This window comes from Nipponia nippon, unplaced genomic scaffold, assembly GCF_047370975.1.
Source record: "Nipponia nippon isolate SJK-2023a ecotype South Korea unplaced genomic scaffold, ASM4737097v1 scaffold_9, whole genome shotgun sequence".
Lineage (NCBI taxonomy): Eukaryota > Metazoa > Chordata > Aves > Pelecaniformes > Threskiornithidae > Nipponia > Nipponia nippon.
Genome location: NW_028262413.1, coordinates 16,780,198 through 16,789,815, shown reverse-complemented (window position 1 = coordinate 16,789,815; position 9,618 = coordinate 16,780,198).

Here is a 9,618-nt window from a genome sequence, read left to right as displayed (position 1 = left end):
CAACAACAAAAAAAAAAATCACATACTTAATATTTTGCTCATGAAACCTGGTATTCCTGCACTGCACTCTCCATGTATTTCAGTGTTCAGTCCACTGGTAGTTTGTCCTGGAAGCTGTATTATATGATTTAAAAATACTTTTAATATTTTAAAATCTGTTGTAAACGTAAGCTGTTACATCTAGTGAACTAGTGCTATCATCATCTAATTTCAGAAGACACAATGTAGATGGTACACATCACTAAAAAAAACTACACCTTTGTCCTCAAGACTCTGAAGACTGGGTTTCAGAAACAAAGGAAGCCACCTGTATTTACAGAGTATCCATCCATCCTCACTTGGCAAATTGCAGCTAAAAAGTAACATGTGAAACTCTCAGCAAGGTAAGATAAAGCTTTCTTCCATAAACTAACGAGTTTATTGGAAGAAATACAAGCAGACACCATTCCCTTAGCTTAACTGTTTTCTTAAACTGCTCCATCAGTTGTCAAAAATCCTTTTAATAAAAAACCTCAGAAGAAAAGCTAGACTGGAAATAGGCTATATGCCAGGAAGAAGGAAAAAAACAGAGCCAAACAACCAAACTTGACAGTAGCAAAGTACAGAGTTCATTTTAGAAAGCACTATACAAGGGTTAGTTGCTGCAACTGCCATTTGCTATGCTCCAATCTATACTCTACTTTAAAATAATTAGGTAGGCCAACTACTGTATTCTCTTTTTGCAGAACCAGTTACCCAAATCTTTTAACTTCAGTAATACACTTTGAAGTGATATGGACAATAAAATTGGGATATGGAAGAGCCTGATGAGAATCGCATAAGCCTTGGTTTAAATTTAGGAACTCTGAAGACATGGCCTATAATGCTAAGAGCTTCCAACGGCAGAGCAACACCCCCTTAGAGCAGAAAGCCAAGAACTGAAGTTGTTAATGCACTTCAGGGGTCATTGTGCAGCTCTGCTACTGTCTCAAGGTACAGAAAGACACATCATATACCTTGTAACATGCTACGTCTAAGCGGCAACTTGGAATTTAAATAATACTTTATAGCTAGAAATCAGCTAGTTGTGTAGGAAATCATAGCAAAGAGATCCTAGCTGAGGAAACACAGAAAAAGGACTGCCAGACATGGTGGAGGTGATCAACAGCCATTCTTAGTGGCAGTTTCCCCACAATACTCCTGTTGAAATCCACTTTGGTTCAGCAATACATGGACTTCCTTTGTCCTCCTGATGCCCAAAGGAATATGCTCAGCAGGGGGACTATAAAAGATCTCAAGAGTTACAAGTAGCATCTACAAGAGAATTACTGATTCAGGGCTCCTCCTTTTCAGATTTTCAGCTATAAAACCTACCTTAACTATTGGAGAAGTAACAGTAAATTCAAACCTTACATTCCCCATCAAAGATCCTGTACTGATCCTTATATATGCTATATACCAGCAAATATCTTGCTAGGGATCTGGCTGTGCCATAGCCTCAAATAGGCCTAAAAATCAGTCTAATCTTGTAGAGTGAGGGTTACCAACCTCTCCGAGCAAGGTACACAACTTTCCCTCTTCTCCTCTGTCCTTCCTTGCATCCTTTCCACTACTACTTAGCCTTTCTGAAGGCAACACCACAATTGATTCTGTCTGCATCCACGTGGTCAGAAGGTAAGTCTAAAGTAGCTTGAGCCAGAAGTACCATCCTGGATCAAATCTCCTGATCGTCCCTGCTTATTGTGCTTTTGCTTGCCCTGCAGAGCAGTCTCAGAGCTCATGAACTGCATTCCTTTCAAATAAAGATGAAACAAGGTTCAGTCTGAGAAAGCAGCTAATATGCCCCAGCCATTAATGAGTATTCAGTCCAACAGGACAGACAAGAGCTAGTCTGGAGCAGAATTCCAAAACACATATAGTGCGGATGTTGAGTCTTCAGCACTGTCTCATGTGCTCTATAGACCTGCTAGACTGGAATCTCCTACCTGCTGATGTAGACAAAGCCACAGAAGCATGTTACTAGCACAGCAGCATTTATTAGCTTGAGCTCTGCACCATGCTTACTGATTAAGAGCAGTTGTTAAAATACTGGCTGTGCTAGGGAAGTAAATGGCAATTTTTCTGTCACCCCTGCTGTTTAAACACTTCTTTAGACAGATGTTGACATCTGGCTCAACCATCATCTCAGTGACATGGACAAATTCATGTCAGTTGAGCGAGGTTAGGCAGGATACCTTGGTCTACCCTAATCTGTGGTTTAGAAGAGCTGCAAAAAGTAAATTCTTCAAATGAGGCCAAGGATAAGTGAAATAATGGCTATGATACCAAACTCCACAGTGTTGATTGAAGATAGCTTATGAAAACATAGCTGTACAGCCTTCAATTTCAGCTGCAGACAGCAAGTTTCCAAAAACTTCCAAAACACATTGGCATCAGGAAACAAAAAGCTTATTTTAGAGATATCAGTACTTCATCTTTCTGGATGGCTAGTACTATCTATAAACACAGTAGAAAAATATAATAATGGAGGAAGGTATCATGAGAACAGTCAAGTAATTTCTACACTATGTTTTTGCTTCCAATAGATTAATTTACTCCATGTTTTATGTATATACAGTGTGATTAAGGTCTAAGTATTGCCAGGCTGTTACTGTTTCTCTCTGCATACAACATTGGTAGTGGCAAAGTGAGGTAACAGTCAACTAAAATAGAGTTCAGTCACTCCCTGCTCCTTAGTCAAAAGCCTTTGTTTTACCTCACAATTCTTTTAAGTATACACTGACTAGATCATAGCCTCAATTTTGGCTTTATTGGTCCAGGCTGATTTCATTCTTTGGCTGAAGAGTAAGGCCTGTGATCAAGTCTGTGATCACAGTGAAGATGCGCTCTCGTACCTTCATTGTAAGGATGGCTCCCTAACAAACTGTCTCCCAAGTGTACTGTACCAATAGCAATCTTATCAACTGTCTTCTCAGGCTGGACATGCGGTGCTTTCTTTTTTTTCTCCTGTAAGAAAATAAGGGGGATGATCTGGATAAGACCAGTATTACTATGGCTCACAACTTACTTTGTTTCCTCCATTGTTATCTGGTTGGTAGAAAGACTTTAAGATAGACTTAGCTTAGATAATGTCATTGGGAGATTACTGCTTGCAACTCACCCTCCTTTCCCTGAATCCTCATGCTGCATCACTGAGTGCTTATTTATGGTATTGTGTTGTTAAAACAGCAGCTCAAGCATAGACAGGATGACATTCCACCTTGTGCCAGTGCCTCCACTTTGATCTACTGAAGTGGCATGTTATTTCTGCAACTTTGACCAAGTGTGATGGACTGTAAAGCAATAGCTAAAGTCGTGGTATACATTGTGTACAACAGTCAACATTTCTTCCACATTCTTGGCATTCGCCTCTGAAACCACGTACAATATGATTAAAACAAGGATGCAAATGTATGGACAAATAGTCTTGCTTCAGTATATACAATCACATCTCATTAGCTTCAGTATAAACTACTAGACTAGACAGCTTCTTAAATACATACACAGGACAGTTGGATTTTTCCATCCCCTCCTCCACACATTTCACAGTCGGGGCATTATGTGCAGTAGACGCATGGAAGCTGAGCTATGGCTGTCATTTGCTGAGATACTGCAAAAATGCATTGCTGACGTAAGCACATGCAACCCTGTTTACCAGAGCGGGAGCTGCATGCACTCAGCGCTGCTGAAATTCAGGCTATTTAGCTACCATGGGGCTAAGTGCCCAATTTTGCCTTAAAACCTATTCTCAAAAGAAATTCCAAAATCAAAGCCTAGTAAGAACACCGAGTAGTTAGGTAGCTCATCACCTACAAAATCTAAACAATAGTGAGTAAAGAAAATGAGTGGAGGCATGGAAGGAGACCAGCGGGCTGTGCAATTGCAGTTTAAGCACTGTACGGATTCCAAACTGAACTGCAATCTGCCAGTCACTGCTGGCATGGATTGTAACCTTGCTAGTCCTGAACATCTCTGTATAGTGCACAGGGTTTCATTTTATTTGCAGGGTACCTTAAAAAAGACAAGTTATGTGGTGGAATTCCAATCATTTTCATCTGGTGTGTGGGATTGCAGTATATTCTCAGAGCAAATCTGGTGCTGTAACTTTTCCAGAGATTTAGTCCATACTGTCACATCTTACTCAAAATAAATTCTGTTCTTTTGTCAATGATAGCAAGTGGTTTTAGTTAAGCACAAGTTCACACTCAAGTAAGCACCCTGTGAAAAGAATATTCAGCAGGCTGTGAAATAATGATCAGCTCTGCAGTTCCCATTGGAGCATGAAAAACACCTCAAACATCCTTTAGTTTCCATAGAACAGCAATTGTTTCTGCTACGCAGGCTACAAACAGCTATAACCAGCAACCTGGAAAATGCAAGGTTCTCATGCAGCACCTGATCCAGAAACATTCAGACAGGGAGATCAATTCACCTTTCAAGTCCATGAGAGCAAGACACAAGAAAAAGATACATACACATGCAGAATATATTCACAGTTCAACTCAAATATAACCTTCTCCTCAGATACAGCTGACAAAGTAATCTACAAATGGAAAAATATTTACAGAAAGCTTTATAACAGAACGGATCATTTTTGAGCTACCAGCAGCCAAATGTTGGATAAAAATAATTTTGAAATCATAGTAATTTTTATATTGCCTCTAAATAAAATGTCATTTAGTAAAAACAGACTGGAAAACAAACCAAAATTTGCAAAGTTTCCAAACTATTATGGCGATTTTATGATAGATGAAAAATGTTCAGATTAAACCAAATAGGCCAAATAATTTGAGACAAGTTTTATACAAAGAGACTTTTTTATCCCTGTCTAACATGTAGCCCATCAGACAAAAACTAAATCATTGCATGTCTTATACAGTTAAAAGGAATTCACCATGACTGGTTTTGGTAATTGCTCTGCTGTTTGATGATATTTAGGGAAGTATTTCTGCTAGCAATGCAACAAAATTATAATATTTAAACTGAAGTTTGTAATGCTAATACAGCAATATTTGAGGGTATTTGGATTCGTTTAATTTAACTGATTGCTAATATTATTATTATTTACACAATTTTTGTAAATTTACAAAGTGAGTTTTCACTTGTTGCAATTTCTTCATATTATCTGTTAACATAAATATGAAATACTTATGTAGTAGGACTTTGAGGCATTTGCCTGCATCTATGCTTGAAAGACCTACTGAGTACATAAATGTTGCACAGTCACTTCATCACATTTGCTTTCTCTATTTGATTCTTAATAATCCAGCTTCCATAACACTTATTCTTCAAACAAGTTGGGAAGTTATTAGTCACTTTAGACTCTGCTTAAATGAATATCTGTATTCAAATAACTGAACTTGGTAAAATTAAAAGAATAGTCATCATCAATAACTTATGCTAGGAGAACTCTCTCAAACAACAATGCTTTCATAGGTTGTGTAAATTTAGAAAGAAGGTAGGAGAGACAGCTATAATGACCAAATAAAGCAGGATATATTTGTGCTGTAATGCGTATGGAAAGAAAGAAACTGGAAGAATTTTCTTCAGCTTGTCCTCTGCAACACAACAGGCTTTGACTATTCTTGCCCTTTGAAAGAATAGCTGCATTAGAGGCCCTTCAGGAAGGGAACTGTTCAAGAATGGATGCGTTGGATTTATGCCAAAGCATTCTCTCATTATGCAGACCATTATGCATCACCAGCACATCCCTCCACATGTGCAAAAATACAGTGACTTCTGTTACGCATGGAACAGATTGTTAGCTGGTCATCGCTAATAACATTATTTAGCTGCTAATGAATTTAAAATAAAAAAAAACCCCTCCAATTTCTGTGCAACACAGCATAAAGAATTGCAAGAAATATGATACATACCGCATGGGAACAGGTATAGGTGTAGCAGTAAGATCATTTTTATATAAAATGAAGCTACTGATAGAGCTACATCACAGGTTCAGGCTCAGTCGCTATGTAGTATGCAATCTACATTACTTTCACATTTATCTGTTATCTTAGCAGTTTCCTTCAGACAGCTATCCCCATATCTGCAGGATATTGATTTATGTTTATTTTCAACCCCTTATTAAAAGTACTGCTTATGTTTCTAACCAAGCCTTTGGGTTTTCTGTAAGGGCTTCTGTTGTGGTAGGATTTTCCTATTCAATCATTGGAAAGCAGAGATCTCTCCTTATAATGGGTGCCCTGTGTCTTCCATCTTGAAGATTACACTAGGAGCAGGGCTTGCTGTAAACTACAACAGATTCTGTACACATCCGAATCCTGTAGGCTTTAATTTTGCCCTTGTATCTCAATTCTTGCGGTAACATAGCAGAAGCTTCCTTTACATCAATTTTGTTACATGGGAGAACTGTGTCCCCCGAGAACAGAAGCTGATTTTTTTGATGCTTAAAAAGCAAACTAGAGAAGACACTTAACATTATCCATAAATCTCAAGTCTACCTGAGAAAGTCACATGGATAACCTGCTAAGGCTTTCCCATCCCTCTTATGAGCCACAAGAAGTAAAGCAGGATGTGCAAGCCATATGCTCTCTAAATTAAGACCACAGAGTTTTGCATACATGAGGCAGGCTAGGACATCTTTGCTCTGTACATACTCTTAAAGCTTCTTTACTTATTTATGAGGAGAAAAGAAACACAACTTGTGCATTTACATCACATACCTGCATGTTTTCAAGTAAGGCCTAAGGGCAAGTGCTTTCATTTCAGCCAGCATATAAAAGCTTATTCTTTTGTGGTTGTATTTCCCAAGGTTGATTGTGTAAAATCGAGCTTCTTGAATTTTAAAGAATGGATTATGGTAGAAATATTTTTAAAGTACTATTCAGAATGGAAGATAAAGAGCAACCAGGTATAAGCAGCCTTGGTTTTATGTAGCAGATTTTAAGCTGTAATGTGAGGCCATCAAGCAAAGATAAAAATCAGGTACTGCTATGAATCAGCCAACTCTATTATGCCGCTTCATAACTGGAGGTTAAAAAAAACCCATAGCAGACCTGGCAAATTATGTATTGTCACCTCAAGAATTAGAGCAGGGAAATCATGCCTAATCAGTCGGCTTTTGAACACACCCTGAAATATTCTGGATTCTTATAGGCAAACCACATTTGAGCTTTGGGAATACCTGAGGATGACATACAGCAGTACAGAAACAAAACTGTAACTTAAATTCTTCCATGCTTCAGGAACTACCTTCCCACGCCATCCTTGTCTCTCTACAATACTCCCTTTCACGTTTACTTACACTCTTGCTATTCCTTCCCTCGTTCGCTTCTCAGAAATCTTCTATTCATGGGTCCTTGCCCTTTCATTTTATTGCAAGTGCTCTTTCAAAAATGCAGCAACCGATAAAAATATTACCTCTTCACTACCCTCTTTTCCCAATGCTTTTTGAACTTAATTAGGAGTCTCATATGCAAAAGGATTCTAAGAGGAAGTGAATAATTATTGCATAACTGACAAGCATGAGCTTCACAGTTAATGGCCATATTTCAGTTACAGGTCTATCACTGAAGTTAACTCTCCTTAATTGGTAGGTCAGTTCAACAGTAAATCTCTCAAAATCTGGAAGACAGAAAAAAGCTGATTCACACTTGAACTTGAGAAAAAAATTCCACTATTGGGCACTGAAAATAACTTTCAAAATTGTTTAACATACATTATAATTTCTCATCTTTTGAATTTCAGATTAGGTCACTAAACTTAGAGACATTTACCTCAGCTATACTAAATACTGTATTTAGTGATTTGACTGCATCCTGCTCATAAGTGAAGAAGAGTTGTATGAATGACAGGTTTCTTATCCTCTATACTAATGTTAACCCTCCCAGTATCTTGGATATTGAGAATGAAGTATAGTTGAATCCTTCCCAAATACATGAGTCCACTGACTTCAATTAATTTGGCCCACAAACACGAGCTACAACTTTGTCTAAAAAGCCAGTTGTGTTATTTCATTCTGCAAGCCTGAAAATAAAATTTGAATTTTAGCAGATGAGTTTTAGGAAGCCTAATGCTTACTCCTTGATTCTATCTAGTGCTGTATCACCATCGTAGTAGGCATTGACTTTATGCTCTCATGCACTCTCAGCAAACAGAACTGTAGAGCACACACCAGCAAAAGAGAAAAGGCCAAAAAAGATTTTGGTCTGCATAAATTTTTTGTACAGTGCCTGGTTTAGCTGCAGCTACACATAGTAACTCAGAAGTATTATTTCCAAACTAAAGGGGAGCACTTCATAGGAATAACAATAACCAGAAATACCTGGATCCAGAGAAGACAAAAAGGTTAAAAACATCAACAATGAAAAAAATAACTCCTCAATATTGACCAAACAAGCAACACATCCAACATAGAATTTAAAGTTAGATTCTAGGCCTTAGCTGTTTCCACTTTTTCTCAATTATCTTACAGTAAATTCATGACTTCTGTACTTGTTTTGTATGGTAGTCTTCTATTAGAAGACTCTGCTTTTGTATACAGTACAGGAGCCAGTTCAATATTAACTACTAGAGCAGCAAACACCATTATTCAGTGGCCTCTCCTGACATTCGGTATACCTCGCAATCTCTAACTCTTATGGGTAGTTAGAATGGGAATAAGCATCTAGCTAAGGTTAAGGAACTTTGGCATAAGGTTTTGTTTAATTTCAAGATCTATTCCAACAGAACTTCTGCTATGGTTTTCTTCCTCATTAGCTTCCCTATTTTACTTTGTGAATTTGGATCGATCAGTTGCATGATGCCAATCAGATACGGTAAGAGTACAACTGCAATTTCCAACGTCTATGATCAAAGACCAGCACTGGATTGAGTATCATATGCCATGTCTAGAAGGATGAGAGGGGATACCATAAAAAAAAAAAAAAAAAAAAAAAAAGAAATGCACTAAAACCAGTTACAGCTGTACTTGTAAGACCATGAACTTGCAGCTGCATTTCTTAACGTGACAGGAAATTGGTCTGTTTATCGAATTCAAAATGTAATCCTACTTACAGCAATACAGAGGAAAACCAAAAGCTGTTAAAAGTGATGGAGGCTATTCTCAACTATCCTTCAAGCAGGCATGCTGCATTTTCTTCAGTGAACAAATGCAATTTGGTTTTGCCCCCAGCATGAAGTAAGGAGTTTGAGTTTCTTCTTTGGAAAATATTAACCCTAAATAAAATCTGAACTACCCTTCTAGCAGGCTACTAGAGCTCTAGAAATAAAAGCAAACATTGGAAGATTTTAGGAGGTGCTGAAACATTTGTTTTGAAATTTTATTACAAAAATATATTTGCAAACATACAAAATTTTGGATGAAAAAATGCTTTCTTAAACATTTATGCAATAACTTAATAACTGCAAACATACATAGGTGCTATAAAATCCATACCATACCAAAAACGTTAATGATGCAGTATCTACATTTATTGACTTACAGTTATTCTCATTCTGGTTTCCAGAAATCTTTCCAGAAGCTCCCCCTTCCCCATAGTCTTCATATTGAAAGAACATGCACATGGGTACAACTGGTGCATCCACAGAAGTGATAAAACTCAGAAATTACTAAAAGCACATAATGCACATAAAAAAACC